Here is a 17,685-nt window from a genome sequence, read left to right as displayed (position 1 = left end):
TTTCCAATAAATCCCATTTGAATTGAATATCCTTCTTCATAAAAGAACCAGTACAAGAAGTATCGAGCATGGATCGATCATTATGAGAAAGCCGAGCATAAAAGTTCTAAATAATAATTTCTCTTGAGAGCTAATGATTGGGGCATGAATATAACATTGACTTAAGCCTCCCCCAAGCTTGAGCGATACTTTCACCTTCACGAGGCCAAAAATTATATATATAATTCCGATCACGATGAACCAGATGCATAGGATAAAACTTCTGATGAAATTCCAATTTCAACCGGTTGTAGTTCCATGATCCAATATCATCACATAGTCTATACCATGTCAATACCTTTCCCTTCAAAGATAAAGGGAAGACCTTCTTCTTGACAACATCCTCGGGCATACCTGCAAGCTTAAATAATCCACAAACTTCATCCACATAGATTAGGTGCATATGGGGATGTAATGTTCCATCTCCTGCATAAGGATTAGCTAGCAGTTTCTCTATCATACCCGAAGGAATTTCATAATAAGTATTCTTAGTAGGTGCAGTAGGTTGAGGAGCAACTCTTTGCTCTTCCGGTCGAGGTGAAGATACCCCGAACAAGCCCCTCAAAGGATTGTTTTCGATAGTAACAAGTGACAGTAAATTTTAGCACACTATATATATGTTTCCTTACCAAAGGTGCTTCACTCCCCGGCAACGACACTAGAAAAGAGTCTTGATGACCCACAAGTATAGGGGATCTATCGTAGTCCTTTCGATAACTAAGAGTGTCGAACCAAACGAGGAGCAGAAGGAAATGACAAGCGATTTTCAGTAAGGTATTCTCTGCAAGCACTGAAATTATCGGTAACAGATACTCGCGTGATAAGATAATTCGTAACGGGTAACAAGTAACAAAAGTAAACAAGGTGCATCAAGGTGGCCCAATCCTTTTTGTAGCAAAGGACAAGCCTGGACAAACTCTTATATAAAGCAAAGTGCTCCCGAGGACACATGGGAATTGTTGTTAAGTTAGTTTTCATGATGCTCATATGATCCACGTTCGTTACTTTGATAATTTGATATGTGGGTGGACCAGTGCTTGGGTGCTGCCCTTCCTTGGACAAGCCTCCCGCTGATGATTAACCCCTCTCGCAAGCATCCGCAATTACAAAAGAAGAATTAAGGTACACCTAACCATAGCATGAAACATATTGATCCAAATCAGCCCCTTACGAAGCAACGCATAAACTAGGGTTTATGCTTCTGTCACTCTAGCAACCCATCATCTACTTATTACTTCTCAATGCCCCCCTAGGCCCAAATAATGGTGAAGTGTCATGTAGTCGACATTCACATAACACCACTAGAAGAGAGATAACATACATCTCATCAAAATATCGAACGAATACCAAATTCACATGATTACTTATAACAAGACTTCTCCCATGACCTCAGGAACAAACGTAACTACTCACAAAGCATATTCATGATCAAGATCAAAGGATTATTAATTATCATTAAGGATCTGAAAATATAATCTTCCACCGGATAAACCAACTAGCATTAATGATACGTCTCCAACATATCTATAATTTTTGATTGTTCGATGCTGTTATATTATCATTCTTGGATGTTTTATAGTTATTTTATATCATTTTTTGGTACTAACCTATTGACATAGTGCCAAGTGCCAGTTGCTGTTTTCTGCATGTTTTTTACATCACAGGAAATCAATATCAAACATAGTCCAAACGCAGCGAACCTTTTTGTGGATTTTTTTGGACCAGAAGACATCCAGTGGGCCAAAGAAGTACCGAAGAGGGAGCCCAAGGTGAGCACAAGACACCAGGGCACGCCTGGAGGCCCAGGCGCGCCCTGGTGGGTTGTGCCCACCTCAGTGGCCTCCCAAACCGCCTCTTTCCTCTATAAATACCCCAATATTCTAGAAACCCTAGGGGAGTCGACAAAAATCAATTCCAGCCCCCGCAAGTTCCAGAACCACCAGATCCAATCTAGACTCCATCACGAAGGGGTTCATCATGTCCATTGGTGCCTCTCCGATGATGCGTGAGTAGTTCTTTGTAGACCTACAGGTCCGTAGTTAGTAGCTAGATGGCTTCCTCTCTCTCTTTTGATTCTCAATACAATGGTCTGTTGGAGATGCATATGATGTAATTCTTTTTTGTGGTGTGTTTGTTGGGGTCCGATGAACTTTGAGTTTATGATCAGATCTATCTTTTTATCCATGAAAGTTATTTGAGTCTTCTTTGATCTCTTTATGCATGATTACTTATAGCCTCATATTTCTTCTCCGATATTTGGGTTTTGTTTGGCCAACTTGATCTATTTATCTTGCAATGGGAAGATGTGCTTTGTGATGGGTTCGATCTTACGGTGCTAGATCCCAGTGACAGAAGGGGAACCGACACGTATGTATCGTTGGCATTAAGGATAACAAGATGGGGTCTATTTCTACATAAATAGATCTTGTCTACATCATGTCATCGTTCTTATTGCATTACTCCGTTTCTCCATGAACTTAATACACTAGATGCATGCTGGATAGCGGCCGATGTGTGGAGTAATACAGGTAGGAGTCGGTCTACTAATCTTGGACGTGATGCCTATAAGATGATCATTGCCTGGATATCGTCATTATTATTTGAAGTTCTATCAATTGCCCAACAGTAATTTCTTTACCCACCATTTGCTATTTTCCTCGAGAGAGGCCACTAGTGAAACCTACGGCCCCCGGGTCTCTTCTTTATCATATTTGCCTTTGCAATATATTTTTATTTGCTTTTATTTTCAGATCTATTAAATCAAAAAATACCTTGCTGCACTTTATTTTATTCGAGATCTATTTATTCCATCTATCATATTTTTATCACGTTTGTTTGCCAATTTCTGGCGCCGTTACCCAAAAGGGATTGACAACCCCTTTAATACGTCGGGTTGCGAGTATTTGTTATTTGTGTGCAGGTGCTGTTCAGGTAGTGTTGCGTTGTTCTCCTACTGGTTCGATAAACTTTGTCTCATCACTAAGGGAAATACCTACCATTGCTATTGAGGGAGTCCTGGATTATGGGGTCCTCGGGTGTCCGGGCTACGTGATGTGGGCCGGACAGATGGACCGTGAAGATACAAGATAGAAGGCCTTCCCTCGTGTCCGGATGGGACTCTCCTTGGCGTGGAAGGCAAGCTTAGCATGCGGATATGGATATTCCTCTCTCTGTAAACCGACTCTGTACAACCCTAGCCCCCTCCAGTGTCTATATAAACTAGAGGGTTTAGTCCATAGACACACAATCATAATCATACATGCTAGACAATTAGGGTTTAGCCATTACGATCTCGTGGTAGATCAACTCTTGTAACCCCTATACTCATCAAAATCAATCAAGCAGGACATAGGGTATTACCTCCATCAAGAGGGCCCAAACCTGGGTAAAACATCGTGTCCCTTGTCTCCTGTTACCATCGATCCTTAGATGCATAGGTCGGGACCCCCTACCCGAGATCTGCCGGTTTTGACACCGACATTGGTGCTTTCATTGAGAGTTCTACTGTGCCGTCATCGAAAGGCTCGATGGCTCCATCAATCATCTACAACAATGCTGCCGCAAGGGAGATTTTTCTCCCCGGCCAGATCTTTGTATTCGGCGGCTTCGCACTGCGTGCCAACTTAGTTGGCCACCTGGAGCAGATCGACAGCTAGGCCCCTGGTCACCAAATCCGTTTTGGAAATCTGAACTATGTCGCTGATATCCTAGGAGACTTGATCTTCCAAGGGTTCGCGACCTCAGCCACCGCTCCGGCCTTAGATCCAGAGCATGTCATCAGGTCCGAAGACGGGAGTCTAGAGCCCGCCGGACTTTCTGCAGCCTTAGAGCTCAACACCGAGAGAATAGCGACCCCAGCAATCATTGCAAGGCCGGACTCTTCTCTGGATACTACTTCCGAACCCTGGAGGCCCACGTCATGCGAGCTCGGCCTAGAAACTTCCGACCATGTCCAAACCCTGCTCTTAAACGAGGCTTTGGACCTAATGCGATCCCTTGTTATCATAGAGGAACCGCTTCTGAATCACGCCCATCCCGGACTAGGGGCTGGAAATAGGGAATTTTACTTCCCACCCACCACCCACTTCATAGCCACTGTCGAGGACCTAACCGACATGCTTGATTACGCCTCCAAAGACATCGACGATATGGACGACGATGCCGGAGAGGAGCAAGCTCAAAACCCGCCGGTCACCGGACGTTGGACGGCCACCTCCTCGTATGACGTATATATGGTGGATACACATAAAAACAGCGACGTCAATGATGAGAAAACCCAATCGAGGACGAACCTCCTAAGATACCGCCGAAACGTCGACGTCAGCGGCGCCACCCTAAAGCGTGTCGCGGTAAGAATAGCAATACCGGCACCAAAGACAATAATACTCCGGAGAACGCCGAAGACCAAGAAAACCCCATCGAACAGGATGATCGGGAGGACGGGCAAGTTGACCCTGACGAACAAACAGGGAACAACGACTCGGAGGACAGCAACTATCTGCCTCTCTCCGAGGATGATGTAAGCCTCAGCGATGAAGATTTTAGCGTGCCAGAGGAACCCCTCGAACAAGATCACTTCAAGCACCATCTAATTGCCACGGCTAGAAGCCTAAAAAAGAAACAACAGAAGCTTCAAGCCGACCAAGATCTGCTCAAAGACAGATGGACTAACGTCCTGGCAGCCGAAGAATACGACCTTGAACGCCCAGCAAGGAGTTACCTAAAGCGTAGGCTGCTACCCCAATTCGACGATGAGGCGTTGGAGCCCATACCACCCGTGCGCAATGTGGCTGACGGACCCGATAGACCACCACGTGGCCGGGACAAAGCGACAACTCAAGCCGAACACCAGCCCGCACCACCTCGTCGTAAAAGCAGAGAAACAACAACTCAGGGATACACATACGACCTACGACAGGACGTGAAAAATAGAACAGGTCAGACCAGGTCAATCTACGGATCGCGGGGGGCATGCTCCAGCGCGAGAGGCGGGCTATCAAGCCTGGTGCGATAAACACAACCAACCCCGTGCTGAAAACCGCATACGGACTCCATCCGAACTGCGTCGTGACATGGTCCAATACAGAGGCGCCGCACACCCCCTATGCTTCACCGATGAGGTAATGGAGCATGAGTTCCCTGAAGGGTTTAAACCCGTGAACATCGAAACATACGAAGATTTTCTTCTCCACATTCACATGGCCCGCGGTGATGATCTACACGCCATCAAATATCTTCCCCTAAAACTTAAGGGGCCATCTAGGCACTGGTTAAACAGCCTCCCAGAAAACTCTATTGGAAGCTGGGAAGACATGGAAGATGCCTTTAGAGACAACTTCCAAGGCACTTATGTCCAGCCTCTGGATGCCGATGACCTCAGTCACATAGTCCAACAGCCCGGAGAGTCAACCAGGAAATTCTGTGTAGCGACCAGACCTCAAACAGTCTGATCTCTGTGCTCCGGTGTCATCCCTGGATCAGTAATGCTGACACCACACAGTACTCGGAGGATTTATAGCAGAGTAGCAATCACACACTTATTACATCGAGTGTCTCAAAAGAGAACTTATTATAATAAATATGGCTTAAGGCCATCTAATAACGATAATAGCGGAAGGGTTGGAAGATAAGTGAGTACATCAACTCCAACGGCATCACTGAGTATAGGACCACGACCTAAAACTCCTTAATCGTCGTTTGAAAAGTCTGCAACATTAACATTGCAGCCCGAAACGGGTCAGCACATGGAATATGCTGGCAAGGTAACACATAGAGAGTAATGGAATGAAACAACTATACTATATGCATATTTGGCTGGTGGAAAGCTCTATGGCTACAGTTTGGCGTAAAGCCAATTTTCCCCTACTTCAAAGGAATAAAATTTAATTACTATCATGGTGGTTGTTAAACATTGAGAATGGTTGACAGCATTCTCAATCCCAATTAAGCATCATCATTAAACAAAACCCAACAAAATTAATTTAGGGTAACATGTTGAGATTCACATGATAATCCAAGTACTAGATACTCAAGATGTCCATAACCGGGGACACGGCTAACCATGATTAGTTTATTACACTCTGCAGAGGTTCGCACACTTTTCCCCACAAGACTCGATCACCTCCGTTTGGTTTCTCGCACTACATGGTGTTTGAGAAGATGGATGATCGAGACATAGTCTTTCAGAAGCGCTAGCACCTTACGTTCGGGTAGACCGTACCACCTACATCCCCTACATCTGCTAGTCTACCACTGTAAGAGTTCGCACAACTTAGTCAACTATTCTAGAGCCCATAATAGCTTGTGGCTGCACACGGAAGTTTCTAGTATGAATAGTCTCATGATCCCTTTGAGCCTGGGTAGCGGTCCAAAAGAAAACAGCCAAGTCCTGGAATACCCAGGTGCCTCAATCCACCCAGATGTGTGTTTAAGTTGCCACCTTAAATAAACCATTAATTAACAATCTCACATCTGTCATGGATATCACTCACCCAATCCACATCTTCTAGCATAGCATGGCATAATAAGCAAACGTAGAAGTAACTCCCAAAGGTTTGATAATAAACAGGTAATAGGTACTACCTCATCTACTTCCCATCCCACAATTTAATTAGATCCTAATCATGCAACATGTGAGGATTGATCTAATGCAATAAAATTGGGTAGTAGAAAAGGTATGATCAAAGTGTTACTTGCCTTGCTGATGATCTGCGAAACCTAACGATTCGAAGTAACAAGCGGCGCACTTCGGGTATTCTATCACAGACAAACAAACAAGCATACAATAAGTACTCATCTAATGCACAGGTAAAACTCAAATAAGAGATCTAACCAGAAGGTTCAACTTAAGAACTCCGGTTGGCAAAAAGAATCAAATCGAACGAAGCAACGAAAGTCAAACGGCGAAAGAAAACAACTTCGTTCTAGTAATCTGGATCTAGGGCAAATTTTACAATAACAAAAACCTTGTTTAAGTTGATTAAATGGATAGAGGGTTTCAAGACGAATCCCTAGGCGCTTGAATCGCCTGATTCCGATAAACGAGCGAAAAATTAAACTAAAACAAAAATCGGATCAGGAATCGCGATCAGAAAAATCGCGGATTTAATCCGAGAAAAAGAAAAACGACGAACGCCGAATTTTTTTTCGGCACGGAAAACGAGGCGCGACGAACCTCGGGCGGCGGGATCATCGGCGGCTCCGGCGGCGGCTCTGGCGGCGCGCGCGGATCGAGGCGGGGCTGATGGGCTGGGGCGGCTCGGGGCGGTGCTATTTAAAGGCTGCCCCCGGGCGGTGTCCCGCTCGGGTACGGCCCGAAGTCGGTTCGTTTTTTAATTATTCCGCTCGGAAGAAAAATAAAAAGAAATACTAAACTGACTCCAAAAATTCCGAAATAAATTTTCGTGGGCTTCTAAAATCAAGCTGCACAAGGTGAACATTTATTTGGGCCCTAAATGCAATTTTGAAAAGCACACTTTTTTCCTAAATTCAAATAAAACACCGAAAAACTCCGAAATAAAATCTTATTCGATTTTATTATTAAATCCTCAATATTTCTTTATTTTGGGAAAGTCATTTTATTCCCTCTCTCATATTTTTGTAAAGGAAATAATTGATGTAAAATAAATAAAATCAAATGATCCTATTCTCAAAATTTGAGAAAACTCAAATATGAAAATAACGAAATCCCCAACTCTCTCCGTGGGTCATTGAGTTGCGTAGAATTTCTAGGATCAACCAAAATGCAAAATAAAATATGATATGCATGATGCTCTAATGTATAACATTCTAAATTGAAAATTTGGGATGTTACAAACCTACCCCCCTTAAGATGAATCTCGCCCGCGAGATTCGGGTTGGCTAGAAAATAGGTGAGGGTGGTCTTTGAGCAAATCTTCCTCTCGTTCCCAGGTGGCTTCATCCTTCGTGTGGTGGCTCCACTGAACCTTGCAAAACTTGATAACCTTGCTGCGAGTAACTCGGCTGGCAAACTCGAGAATCTTAACTGGTTTCTCCTCGTAGGTCAAATCATTATCCAACTGAATAGTTTCCAATGGCACTGTGTCTCTCAACGGTATGTCAGCCATCTCTGCGTGACATTTTTTTAACCGAGAAACGTGGAACACATCATGTACTCCTGACAATCTTTCGGGCAATTCCAACTTGTAGGCCACTTCTCCCATACGCTCCAAAAACTTGATATGGTCCTACAAATCGTGGTGCTAACTTCCCTTTAACTCCAAAACGCTTTGTTCCCCGAAGTGGAGATACTCGAAGATAAGCTCTATCTCCAACTTCATAAACTGTCTCCTCGCGTTTAGAATCTGCAGAACTTTTCTGTCTGGACTGGGCTACCTTGAGCCTATCACGAATCAATTTCACCTTCTGTTCAGACTCTTTAATCAAGTCAGGACCAAAAAACTGGCGGTCTCCAACTTCATCCCATGACAATGGTGTCCTGCACCTCCTTCCATACAAGGCTTCGAAAGGGGCCATCTTCAAACTGGTTTGGTAACTATTGTTGTAAGAGAACTCTGCATATGGCAAATTATCGTCCCAACTAGATCCGTAATCTAGCGCACAAGCTCTCAGCATATCCTCCAAAATCTGATTGACTCTCTCGGTCTGTCCATCTGTCTGTGGATGAAAAGCTGTACTGAATTCTAGCCTGGTTCCCAAAGTTTCGTGCAACTGCTTCCAGAACTTTGAGGTAAACTGGGTTCCTCTATCTAATATGATACTCCTTGGAACTCCATGCAGACATACGATCCTGGTCATGTATATCTTTGCTAACTTAGCACTGGTGTAAGTGGTCTTTACTGGGATGAAATGAGCTACTTTCGTCAATCGATCAACTACAACCCAAATCGAGTCATAGCCTGAACGAGTCCTGGGCAATCCCGTGATAAAATCCATGCCTAGCTTATCCCACTTCCATTCGGGTATCGGCAATGGTTGTAACAATCCTGCTGGCTTCTGATGCTCTGCCTTTACTCTTTGACATACATCACAAACTGCTACATACTCCGCAATATCCTTCTTCATTCCGGTCCACCAGAAAATATCCTTCAAATCCAAATACATCTTGGTGTTTCCTGGGTGAATCGAATATGGTGAGTCGTGTGCCTCTTGCAGTATCAACTTCCTGATCTCAGGGTCATTGGGCACGTAAACACGGTCTTCAAACCATAGGGTGTCGTGCTCATCCTCACAAAATCCTTTAGCTTTTCCTTTGCTCAGTTTCTCCTTTATAGCGGCAATTTCTTTGTCAGCTTTCTGAGCTTCTCTGATTCTATCCATCAAAGTTGACTGAATCTCCAATGCTGCTACATAGCCTCTCGGAACTATTTCCAAACATAGTTCACGAAGATTTTCGGCTAACTCCCTTGGTATTCCTCCCATCATTAACGTATTGACATGGCTCTTACGGCTTAATGCGTCAGCTACTACATTAGCCTTTCCGGGGTGATAATGCAATTTCATATCATAATCCTTGATAAGCTCCAACCATCTCCTTTGTCTGAGATTCAACTCCTTCTGTGTGAAGATGTATTTCAAACTCTTATGATCCGTGTACACCTCACAATGGTTTCCAATGAGAAAATGTCTCCATGTCTTCAATGCATGCACTACGGCTGTTAACTCCAAATCATGCGTGGCATAATTCAACTCATGAGGCTTCAGTTGTCTTGAGGCATATGAAACAACTCTCCCTTCCTGCATAAGCACTGCTCCAAGTCCTCGACGTGAAGCGTCGCAATACACCTCATAATCCTTGGTCTGGTCTGGCAAAATCAACACTGGTGAGGTAACCAAACGTTTCTTCAACTCCTGGAAACTAGCCTCACACTCCTATGTCCATATGAACTTGGTATCCTTCTTCAACAACTCAGTCATAGGCTTCGCAATCTTTGAGAATTTCTCAATAAATCTCCGGTAGTATCCTGCGAGTCCAAGAAAACTCCGGATTTCTCCAACTGTTGTTGGGGCTTCCCACTTGGTCACAGTTTCAACTTTAGCGGGATCTACTGCTATACCTTCTCTAGATATAACATGTCCGAGGAATCCTACTTCCTTCAACCAAAACTCACATTTGCTGAACTTGGCATATAATTGATGTTCTCTGAGCTTTCCAAGTACCAAACGCAAATGCTCCTTATGTTCCTCTTCATTCTTCGAATAAACCAGGATATCATCAATGAACACTACGACGAACTTATCCAAAAACTCCATAAACACTTTGTTCATCATGTTCATAAAATAGGCAGGTGCGTTAGTCAGACCAAATGACATAATGGTATACTCGTACAGCCCATACCTGGTGGTAAAAGCTGTCTTCGGAATATCTTGTTCTCGAATCTTCAACTGGTGGTATCCTGATCGCAGATCGATCTTGGAAAATACCTTAGCTCCTTGCAATCGATCAAACAGATCATTGATCATTGGTAGTGGGGTACTTGTTCTTGATCGTTACTTCATTCAATCCTCGATAACCAACAACCATCCTTAACGATCCATCCTTCTTCTCCACTAGAAGTACTGGCGATCCCCAAGGCGAAGAACTTGGGCAAATATATCCTTTATCCAGTAACTCCTTAATCTGCTTCTTAATTTCCACCAAATCCTTTGCTGGCATCCTATATGGTCTCTTTTATATTGGACCTGTGCCTGGCAATAGTTCAATCAAAAACTCAATATCTCTATCCGGTGGCATGCCTGGCAACTCTTCTGGAAATACATCAGGGAAATCCCTTACCACTGGTACTTCCTCCTGCACAACTCCTGTTAGGCAATTTACTTGAGTCCTCTTTGGCACATGCCGGGATACATACTTGATCCTTCTCCCTTCTGGGGTGGTAAGCAAAATTGACTTACTAGCACATTCAATATTCCCTTCATACTTTGATAACCAATCCATGCCTAATATCACATCCAATCCTTGAGATTCCAATACTATTAGGTCTGAGGGAAAAACATAGTGACCAACCCTTAATGGTAACCGATCACACCATAGACTAGCCACATACTGGCCAACTGTCCTTCCTCCTTGGGGCAAGTTGCGAAACTCACGCTTCTTCATGGCCATAGCTCCTGCTGAAACGTGTGCAGTATGAAAAGCCTGCTGAAACTGGTCCCATGTGACAGTGTCGACTGGGAAATTGGCTGTGAAATTCTCCCACCATGATGCTGCGGGTCCTTCTAGCTGATGTGCGGCAAACTTCACCTTCTCCGCATCTGTGCATCCTGCTGTGGTCAACTCCCTAGCTGTCTTGCGGAGCCAATCATCTACTACTATCGGCTCGGTGCTATTGGAAAACATTGGCAGATTCAGCCTAAGAAAACGGGCTAAGTGGTCAACAGGTGGTGGAGGTGGTGGTGGGTTGTTGTTGTTGTTCCCCTGATTCTGATTCTGGACTAACAACTGCATCAATGTGTTCTGCTGCTGGATCAACTGGGTGAGCTCCGGTGGGAAGGCAAATCTGGGGTCACGTCTCGGAGGCATCTGAGGGTTTAGAAAAGATGAGATATAAGAATAGAGGGGGTCTAAAGAGAAAACACTACCCATATGCACATGAGGCAAAAACAAACAATTCACACCATTCAATCAAACAAAGGCATACAATCGATCCATGTTCCGCTATTGGTTGTTGACCGGAGACGTGTCTCGGTCATGTCTACATAGTTCTCGAACCCGTATGGTCCGCATGCTTAACGTTTCGATGACAGTTATATTATGAGTTTATATGTTTTGATGTACCGAAGGTTGTTCGGAGTCCCGGATGTGATCACGGACATGACGAGGAGTCTCTAAATGGTCGAGACATGAAGATTGATATATTGGAATCTTATGTTTGGATATCGGAAGTGTTCTGGGTAAATTCGGGATTTTACCGGAGCACCGGGAGGTTACCGGAACCCCCCGGGAATGAAATGGGCCTTAGTGGGCCTAGGTGGAAGAGAGGAGATGAGGCAAGGGCTGGCCGCGCCCCCCCTAGTACGAATAGGACAAAGAGAGGGGGATGGTGCCCCCTTCCTTCCTTCTCCTCCAATCCTTCCCCCCTCAAGTCCTAATCCAACTAGGAAAGGGGGGGGGGAGTTCTACTCCCAGTGGGAGTAGGACTCCTCCTGCCGCACCCCCTCCCTTGGCCGGCCACACCCCCTTGCTCCTTTATATATGGGGGCAGGGGGTACCCTAGAGACACAACAATTGATCAATGATCTCTTAGCCGTGTGTGGTGCCCCCTTCCACCATAGTCCACCTTGATAATATTGTAGTGGTGCTTAGGCGAAGCCCTGCGTCGGTAGAACATCAACATCGTCACCACGCCGTCGTGCTGATGAAACTCTCCCTCAACACTCGGCTGGATCGGAGTTCGAGGGACGTCATCGGGCTGAACGTGTGCTGAACTCGGAGGTGTTGTACGTTCGGTACTTGATCGGTCAGATCGTGAAGACGTACGACTACATCAACCGCGTTGTGCTAACGCTTCTGCTTTTGGTCTACGAGGGTACATGGACAACACTCTCCCCTCTCATTGCTATGCATCACCATGATCTTGCGTGTGCGTAGGAATTTTTTTGAAATTACTACGTTCCCCAACATCAACATCTTCACCGGCACCATCTCCTCTCAAACCCTAGTTCATCTCTTGTATCCAATCTTTGTCCCAAAACCTCAGATTGGTACCTGTGGGTTGCTAGTAGTGTTGATTACTCTCTGTAGTTGATGCTAGTTGGTTTATTTGGTGGAAGATCATATGTTTAGATCCTTTATGCATATTAATGCCCCTCGGATTATGAACATGAATATGAGTTGTGAGTAGTTACGTTTGTTCCTGAGGACATGGGAGAAGTCTTGCTATAAGTAGTCATGTGAATTTGGTATTTGTTCGATATTTTGATGAGATGTATGTTGTCTCTCCTCTAGTGGTGTCATGTGAACGTCGACTACATGACACTTCACCATTGTTTGGGCCTAGGGGAAGGCATTGCGAAGTAATAAGTAGATGATGGGTTGCTAGAGTGACAGAAGCTTAAACCCTAGTTTATGAGTTGCTTCGTAAGGGGCTGATTTGGATCCATATGTTTCATGCTATGGTTAGGTTTATCCTAATACTCCTTTTGTAGTTGCGGATGCTTGCAATAGGGGTTAATCATAAGTGGGATGCTTGTCCAAGGAAGGGTAGTACCCAAGCACCGGTCCACCCACATATCAGATTATCAAAGTACCAAATGCGAATCATATGAACATGATGAAAACTAGCTTGATGATAATTCCCATGTGTCCTCGGGAGCATTTTCCTTTATATAAGAGTTTGTCCAGGCTTGTCCTTTGCAACAAAAAGGATTGGGCCATCTTGCTGCACCTTATTTACTTTTATTACTTGTTACCCATTACAAATTACCTTATCACAAAACTATTTGTTACCGATAATTTCAGTGCTTGCAGAGAATACCTTAGTGAAAACTGCTTATCATTTCCTTCTGCTCCTCGTTGGGTGATACGTCTCTGTCATATCTATAATTTTTGATTGTCCATGCCAATATTATACAACTTTCATATACTTTTGGCAGCTTTTTATACTATTTTTTGAGACTAACATATTGATCCAGTGCCCAATGCCAGTTCCTGTTTGTTGCATGTTTTATGTTTCGCAGAAACCCCATATCAAATGGAATCCAAACGGGATAAAAACGGACGGAGAATATTTTTGGATATTTGGAAAATATGGGAAGAAGAATCCATGCGAGACGGTGCCCAAGGGGGGCACGTGGCAGGGGGGCGCGCCCCACCCCCTGGGCGCGCCTCTGACCCTCGTGTGCCCCTCGTAAGGCGGTTGCTGCCCTTATTTCGCCGCAACAAAGCTAATTTCCGGATAGAGATCGTGTTAAAATTTCAGCCCAATCGGAGTTACGGATCTCCGGATATAAAAGAAACAGTGAAAGGGCAGAATCGGGGAATGCCGAAACAGAGAGAAACAAAGAGACATATCCAATCTCGGAGGGGCTCTCACCCCTCCCATGCCATGGAGGCCAAGGACTAGAGGAGAAACCCTTCTCCCATCTAGGGAGGAGGTCAAGGAAGAAGAAGAAGAAGAAGGGGGCCCCTCTCCCCTTCTCTTCCGGTGCCGCCGGAACGCTGCCGTGGCCACCATCATCATCACCGCGATCTTCACGAACACCTCCGCCATCTTCACCAACATCTCCATCACCTTCCCCCCTCTATCTACAGAGGTCCACTCTCCTGCAACCCACTGTACCCTCTACTTGAACATGGTGCTTTATGCTTCATATTGTTATCCAACGATGTGTTGACATCCTATGATGTCTGAGTAGATTTTCGTTGTCCTATCGGTCTAGTAAAGTAGTCAATTGCTTAGGGAAAATTTTGCAGCTCCTACCACCACTTTTCCACACTCACTATATTTACATTATTGTTTCTTTATCTAAAAAGCCCCTAGCTTTTATTTACGTGCTCTTTATTATCTTGCAAACCTATCCAAAAATACCTACAAAGTACTTCTAGTTTCATACTTGTTCCAGGTAAAGCAAACGTCAAGCATGCGTAGAGTTGTATCGGTGGTCGATAGAACTTGAGGGAATATTTGTTCTACCTTTAGCTCCTTGTTGGGTTCGACACTCTTACTTATCAAAACTGTTGCGATCCCCTACACTTGTGAGTTATCATTGGGTTTGACACTCCTACTTATCGAAAGGACTATGATAGATCCCCTATACTTGTGGGTCATCAAGACTCTCTTCTGGTGCCGTTGCCGGGGAGTGAAGAGCCTTTGGTAGGTGGAATTTGGTAAGGAAAAATTTATATAGTGTGCTGAAATTTGCTGTCACTTCTTACTATGGAACATAATCCTTTGAGGGGCTTGTTCGGGGTATCTTCACCCCGACCAGTAGGGCAAAGAGTTGGTCCTCAACCTACTGAATCTACTGAAAATGTTTACTTTGAAATTCCTTCGGGTATGATAGAGAAACTTCTAGCTAATCCTTTTATAGGTGATGGAACTTTACATCTTGATGTACACCTAATCTATGTGGATGAAGTTTGTGGATTATTTAAGCTTGCAGGTATGCCCGAGGATGTTATCAAGAAGAAGGTCTTCCCTTTATCTTTGAAGGGAAAGGCATTGACATGGTTTAGGCTATGTTATGATATGGGATCATGGAACTACAACCGATTGAAATTGGAATTTCATCAGAAGTTTTATCCTATGCATCTTGTTCATCGTGATCGTAATTACATATATAATTTTCGGCCTTGCGAAGGAGAAAGCATCGCTCAAGCTTGGGGGAGGCTTAAGTCAATGTTATATTCATGCCCCAATCATGAGCTCTCAAGAGAAATTATTATTCAAAATTTTTATGCTCGGCTTTCTCTTGATAATCGCTCCATGCTTGATACTTCTTGTACCAGATCTTTTATGATGAATACTATTGAATTCAAATGGGATTTATTGGAAAGAATTAAACACAACTCTGAAGATTGGGATCTTGTGTCACATCCCTAGTTCTGGTATGCTCTGAGCTAGCTAGTCACGTGTTGCATCATGTTTAAATTCTTTTGAAATTGAAATAGGGATTGATCAAACCCTAGCACCAGATCAAATCAAATATGTTCAACATAAAATCATTTTCAATAAAGCCAAAATGCCCTTCGAAAATGTTCATGATTTATGATAAAGGTGAAAACCTCTACCAAAAATGATGAGCATATTTCTTGGACATTTATGGATTTTTGAGTTAAATCATATTGTATTTGAATTGGAGCATTTAATGCCTATAAATATTTTAAATGCTTCAATACTTTTGAAAACAATTGGGGGCTGTTGGAAATAATTAAAATAGTACCCACAATTTTTGTCAGGATTTTACAAAATGAGTTAGTATTTTTACTAACTCAAAACAAATCAAAATAAATAGAAAACATAAATAAAAGAGAGAGAGAGAGAGAGAGAGAGAGAGAGAGAGAGAGAGAGAGAGAAGGACTACCTGGCACCTACCTGTAGCAGCACTCCACCTGGAGGCCCAGCCCACCAAGGGTAGCGATGTCTTCTTCCTCCTGCCAGGAGGAGAAGCAGCTGCGTGCGGCGCGCACAGCCACCCATGGCCACCTCCTGCCTCCCTGCTGGTCTCCCCGGCGCCTCAGAGACGCCACGCAGCACCCTGGCTCACTCCCTCACTCCCCCATCTCTCTGGTGCCTCTCTCCCTCTCTAGCCCTGCTCCATGCGCAGCCCGAGCACCACCGAGAGCACGCCGCAGCTGTACGCGTAGCCACCGTCAATATACTACCGCCCCAGCGTGTTCCAAAGCTCCGTCAATGAGCACTACTTCACCAGGTCAAAGATCAAGACCTCGGACGCCCTCAAGCGACGCCATCGGGCTTGCCTTCATTGCCTCTGCCCGCTGCTCGCCATCATGGATTCACGGGCTCCAGTGCGTCCCCGCCCTTGCCGCTGGCTCCGTCCGAAGCGCTGTGAGCTCCTGCTCCTCCCTATATGCTCGCCCCCTCCGTTCCCGTCCGCTAGCTGCTGTCCCCACGAACCCGTACTCCGGCCGCCGCGGTTGTCATCGTCGCTGTCGTTCCCGGCCTCCCCGCGCCCAACCACCTGCACCATTGGACGCGACAGACATCCAGCTTGCTGTAGAACCAAGCTGCAGGCCCAGCCGTCGTCGGAGTAGCGATTCCGGCGTGCCTCCGCTATGGCCAGAGGTCACCGGCGGCTAAGCGCCAACCTAACCCCGATTATGCTAGTGCTAATGACGCCTAGTGCCACTTACATATGGGCCCCACGCCCTTAATTAACAATAGTTTAGTTTCTGATTAGTTCTAACCTAAACATAGTGGACCCCACACGTCAGTTGACCGGCTGACGTCACCGTTGACCTGGCCCCACCCGTTTGTGAGACAAACTGGCACCGGGTCACTGACCAGCGGGCCCCGCTGGTCAGGTTTGACCTGGACCGACCAGTTGACTTGCTGACGTGGTGCTGATGTCACTCTGACGTCATAAATCTTTTTCTGGAATTAAAATAAATCAGAAATGATTTATAAATTTTAGAAAATACCCCAAACTTCAAAAATTCATAGTAATTCAACCATAACTCCAAATCAAACAAATTATATATGAAACATTATCAGAACAATTCAAGGAATCCATCTATACCATTTTCATGCATGTTTGAACAATGTTTGTCCTCTGTTTTGGACAAAACAAATAAAGGGCATTTAAATAATCATAAATGGAGTTGGAATTTGAATCATGTATTCAAACCAACTTCATTTAAATCATAGCTAGATGCATTAGCTCAAATCACAGCATATTGCCATGTCATGATCATGCATCATAATGTGGCATTGCATTGATTGTGTTCCCTCTTGATTGCCGGTGGTTGTACCCCCTCAGTAGACGTATGTTCCGACGATGAGTTCGATGACACCGATGAAGAACTATACTATCTTCAGAAGTGCCAGGCAAGCAAAATCCCCTTGTTCATTCCGATACAATCCCACTCTCTCGCTCCTGCTCTCTTTTACTGCATTTGGACAACAACGTTTCAATTGTTACATGTTGCGGTAGTTGAACCCCTTTCCTCTGCATGACCTGTCATTGCCACAGAAAATAGATGAA

The sequence above is a fragment of the Triticum dicoccoides genome, chromosome 5A (genome assembly GCF_002162155.2).
Source record: "Triticum dicoccoides isolate Atlit2015 ecotype Zavitan chromosome 5A, WEW_v2.0, whole genome shotgun sequence".
In the NCBI taxonomy this organism is placed as follows: domain Eukaryota; kingdom Viridiplantae; phylum Streptophyta; class Magnoliopsida; order Poales; family Poaceae; genus Triticum; species Triticum dicoccoides.
Note: the sequence above shows the minus strand (reverse complement) of the source record.